We start from the raw sequence: 5,784 nt of genomic DNA on the forward strand, positions 1-5,784 counted from the left end.
CTCAATATTTTATAAAGAAGAAATTCACCTTTCTCTCCAATTGTGGATCTTCATCCAAGATTATCTCTTTCATGTACTGCATCACACAATATCCATATTCAACACCACCATTTTGTTTAAAATTACCCTAATAAAATTAAAAATATCATGCAAGAAGTCACAATCCCAAATATTAAAAATTATTAATTGTTGTCTAAATACATGGTCACAATACATACTGTCAATTGTTTAACACCTGATCCTTTTGAAATACCCCTTGATGCATTGTATATCTTGACCCCCACTATATTGTAAATAATAGAGCATTATTTTTATAACCTATAATGAATTGAATGCATTCAAAATCAGTATAATCTACTACTTACTTGGTCACAATAGTTTGTCAAGCATAGTCTCGGTTCCTGTTACTCAAAGAATCCAATAAATATATCATATTCTTATCTTCATTAATTATAGTCAAGATCCAATGGTACCTCTACAAATGAAAATATAACATTGACTAACAACTAGTAAGAATTGATAAATAATTAAAATCTTACCCAATGTTATATGGGATGAAGCGGATGTTATCTTCGTTCGATACTCTCAACTGAGCAGCAATATGTTGTGATAATTTACTGCCTTCTTCACCCACATCGCATGTAGGTATGTGACTAGGATCCACAAATGACATATACTCAGCTCTTTTTCCTTTCTTCAAGTATGTGTAAAGGTAACTGTAAGGTAATTACAAGGTAATGACAAAGTAATGAAAAATATATGATCTAAGAAACTAACTAATAGACGGATGTTATATATAAACATTATGGGAGGTTTCATCAATAAATTGAACAGGTCAAAATATTTGTTTGTTCCTATTTTATTTTTTTTTTTAAAAAAAATGTGCTCCATACAAAGAATGAAGACAAACTTGCCTGAACCTGATGGTCGATATTAGATATATGTGCATTTCTTCTGATATTGGCACTTGAAGGGGATGAACTTGGATACAACAAAAATTATCATGAAAATAGTGATGTTAACTTTTGGGGGAACTGCAAGAATAAGAAATTGTCAGAACATAATCGACAGCAAGAAATGAAAGATAATAACAAAGATGAAGTAGATAATCTTATGTTTCTCAGACTTTGTCTATCCTTGATCCTTGACTATATCTATTCAACAAATGCTTAAATTCCCTTTAATATTAATATTTTTTTTCTCTAAATCATGATAACATAGTTGCCACCATAATGAATATTTATTATATTCAAATATGCTTGTCTGGTTCATTGCATTGTACCCGCAACAAGCTCACCACTCATTGATTTTTCTTTTCCCAAACGGTAATTTGTTGTATTCATGTGCAAAAAGAAATCTGCACGTAATCAAATCCTTCGTTCACATACAAGTATAAAGAACCTCCAATAAAGAAATCTCACACACCCACGCCCTCCCACAAAGGATACCTGGCAACCCAGGGATGAATCATTGATTTCTTTCAAACTGATAAATTTTATTATCAGCCTTTTGTTTGTTGTGCATGCAAAAACCATAAGACAGTTCCTGAACAAAAGAACAGTTTCTTAATTCTATGTATGTGAACTTTTAGTGACAATTTCATAAACTAATGTAATGGCAGGAAAAGGAACTTAATTTAACAAACATAAATAGCTCATATATCTGAGAAAAAAAATACAGAAACTAATGTAATGCCAGTAAAAGAAGCTTAATGTTCACACATGGTCTCATAAGTGAAGTGGATCAACATTAGCAAATTCAAATTGAAAATTGTAATAACCTTAAGCTTACAGATGCAAATAGATTGGTTCGGAAAACAAAACTAGCAAGAAGACCACTTATGACTGGTATAAATGACTTCCAGGTAGATAAAACATCCTTGCCTATATGTTCACTGCTGGAAGACATAGCTGTTGGACTACTTCACCAACTGGATCAAGAAGGGAAATCAAGAAATCAACAAGACATCCACCTAACAACCTAATTCCAGTGATAGTTCATTCCCATAGCCTCTTCCTCTCCGATTGCTGATGACGATCAATGATTCTGGCGGAGAAAACTTCCAGCTACTAGTGATGTGGTGGTTGAAACCAGTAGATCATGAAACTAGAAATCCAGAATCAACCCTCTTAAAGATCAGATATCCAAAACAGAGGTTAGGGCCGAGTACTACCTCAAAGATCACTGCTAGGGCACCAAGTCGGAAAAGAAGAAGACTCGATCGCTGACCCTTGGAGTCCTGATAGCCCTTCCACTTCGGCGATCAGTGGTGGCTTCGGCTTGATCCGATGGCGACTGGTGTGGCGCAGCGAGACCACGCTGCTAGGGCACAGCTCGGAGGGGGTATTCCCAGAAGCCTCTCGTCGCGACTAGGGTTCGGATAAGGGGTCGGCGTGGAGAGGCTAGGCTCAGAGAGGCTGGAACAGCCCGATCCGACGGTCGGCAGTGGCGCGCAGGGACAAGTCTAGGGCACAGCGTCGCGAGAGAGAATGGGAGGTGAGGATCGGGAGGCAGAGGAGGGCGGCCGACGATCGGATTTACACCGAATCAATCCAATGGCATCGACGTTGGGGAGGAGACGAAAGGTGGAGGCTCGGCACCAAAAACCTCTCTCCTTGGCCGAAGATAACTCCGAGGGAGGACGAAGCTTGGCCGGCGGTAGAGGAGAGAAAAGGGAGAGGACAGTAGGGTTTAGGGAGAGTGACTTCGGCTGAGGCTCGGGAGAGAAGACGAGGAGAGGAGGAGAATCATCTCATGCCGTTAGGGCACGGATCAGAAGAAGGAGGCTCGACGCGAGGAAATGGCGTCGGGGAGAAAGAAAAAAAAACAAATAGAAGGGAAAAAAAAAGTTAAGAGGGCATAGGGTTTGGTTCTGTAACGACCCACCTTCTGGGTACTGGCTGTAAGGCCGGTTGCTACAATTTCTGCTGTCTATATACTATGCAGAAAACTGAGTTTATTAAAATTTTGCTAATCTAATTGCTGGGAACGCAGAAACTGAATGTTCTACATGTACCTAATAATTGTACACATGCTAGGGGAGGTATTTACCACTGATACCGGACTTCTGATCGGTCCACGGACCGGTCCACTGACACTGGCACGGGGAAGAACCTTTGGATCGGTCGACTGACCGATCCATGATTCACTAGAGTTTCTGTACGCACTTGGATCGGTCTGCCGACTGATCCAGGACCTCACTGATCGGTCGGACTGACCGATCCAGTGGCTCACTGATCGGTCAGCTGACCGATCAGTGGTGTGCTGTTCGCGATCCAACTATCGGGATTCTTTCTGTTCGCGGCTGAATCGATCTGCCGAACGATCCAGCTACGAACAGAGAGTTAGGACTGCCGAAACCAGCTCCCTGATCGGTCTACCGATCGATCCGAGACCCCCTGATCGATTTGCTGACCGATCAAGGGTTTCTGATTTCGTATCAGAGACCCTGATCTCAGCACTGATGCGTGCCAAAATCATTATACAACACTATAAAAGCTAAATGAACATTCTACTAGGTAATGGCTAACATACTAAACATGATGGGAGATATGATTCATTACTTCATGACAAGTAACCACGCTAAGTGCAGGAAAACAACTAACAATGTTCTGATAGTTAACTCTCTAAAGTTGTAAGGCAGTTAACTTGCTAAATATTCTAAAACATAAGATAAACTTGCTAGATCCCTCAGATCTTTATTCCAGGTTCCTCCCACACACATCTTGATCTGCATTGCCCTCCAGCCTCCACTAGTCCACTTTTCTTTTACCTGTATCTGCGGTATAAGAAAAGTAGCATCTGTAAGCTAAAAAGCTTAGTAAGAAACCATCTACCTCACAAAAACATGCATATGATGCAGATATGATTTTTAAAGCATGCTATTTGAAACATACTGACTAGGCTAAACATGGCATAGCATGTGATCATACAAGCATAGGAATCAAGAACTGAACATAAGCTATCATAATGTATCAACAAGGAAGAGCTAAACTGAAGCTGAAGCTGAAACTAAGCTGATGCTAAGTTCACATAACTGACTTATGAGAGTTTAAAGAAAACTATATATATAATAGGTGAAAATACATAAACATGCTGCTGATGGGCCCTGACAACTGTACTTGCTGTGCGCACATCCCTAACTAGACCCGGGATTGCAAGTTCCGGATCTAGTAGGGTTTACTAGGTTAGCTAAACCTAGGGATGACTATGGGAGTCCAGCCCAGTGGATATCTAATCCAGTACAGTGCCACTGCTGAAAGTAAAATACTGAATGCTATATACTTATTTTGCTGAATCTAGGTTATCTGAACCTAGAACTAGGTTGTCTGAACCTAGAGGCGACTGTAGGAGCCCACCAATTGGACTGTAGTCCTACATAAGTTGAAATAAACTAATTTGCTGTTTTAAATGCTTCTAGTGCATTTAATAAGTTATTTAAACTGTCTATTACTGAGCTAGACATTTAATCGAGCACCTAGGATACTCTAACTCTTCTCCCTATTAGGGAGACCACCTCTAGGCAACCAACAACATCTAACCTCCTATCTGAAGAGGGAAGACGTGCCCGGCCCATCTAGAGGTGCTCAACTAAATCCCTAATCTGCGAAGAGAGTTAAATACACCCTAGATATCGATAAAAATCCGCATACATCCTAACTAAAGCATAAAAACTCAAACGGAAGCTATTATACTGCAGGTGAGGGGTTTCTTACCTTGTGTGTTAGATTTCTTACAAATCTAATCGCTAGAAATTCCGGTGGAGACGACTTCCCGACGATTCGCTCGCGTCCACGTGCTCTACTCGCGGAGGGGAACGTCCTTGTGCTGAAATCGTCGCCGGAAAGTGTCCTTGGGCCCTAGGGAAAAACCCTAGGTCTTCCCTTGTTGTGGCGCCAAGAGAAGGAGGAGAGGGAGAGGTGGCGTCGGTGAGGTTAGGGTGAAGGGAAAGTTGCCGAACCAACACAAACAAAATAAACCAAACCAACTTAAGTTCTTAATTTATATTAAGTGGATAACTAGGCCCAACTTAAATATAAATATAAATGTTTCCCTTCTCCTTCAGCACGACCCTGCTGGGTTCACCGGTTACTAAGGTTAACTAAAGGTTTAGCGGACCCGAGAGGTTCCGGGTTCGATTCCCGCTTAAGCCCTTTTTATTCTTTTAATTATTTTTGCTACTTCCGCTACTCGGAAAATTCCGGAAAAATATCTAAAAATTCCAGAATTATCATAGAATAATTCTAATGCAAGTTTGAGAATTTTCGGGCATTACAGGTTCAAGCGTGGAAAAAATTAACCGGTTCAACAAGGAAAATTTTTTAAACCGGTTCAAAGTTATTACTTCAACACTTAGATATATTAGTTTGATATTGTGACTTATTACTTCATCAAATTTATAGTACGAAGTAAAATGTTAGATAAAATTAGAAGTGAGGGCCGCATTTTTTAATTTATAAGTCTAAAATAGTATTTACTACACCAAATTTATTATCGAAGTTGATTGTAATATATTACTTCACAAATACTAATTGCCGAAGTAAATAGTTGCGAAGTCTATTCCAGATTTTCACATAGTGCTTTGACTATTCTATCACCCGTGTCAGCTGAACTAGTTGAGCTAGTGGAGCCTGCTTTTGTTATTATAGATGATGGAAGTATAGGGGCAACTCAAGAATCACTTCTATTGATTATACCTGATCCAGAGCCAGTTCTTTCACTTGACCAAGATAATATCGCATTCACTGTTTTAGACTCTCCAGGTACCTTTCAGGATGGTAAGGA

The sequence above is a fragment of the Zingiber officinale genome, chromosome 5A, assembly GCF_018446385.1.
Source record: "Zingiber officinale cultivar Zhangliang chromosome 5A, Zo_v1.1, whole genome shotgun sequence".
Classification (NCBI taxonomy): domain Eukaryota; kingdom Viridiplantae; phylum Streptophyta; class Magnoliopsida; order Zingiberales; family Zingiberaceae; genus Zingiber; species Zingiber officinale.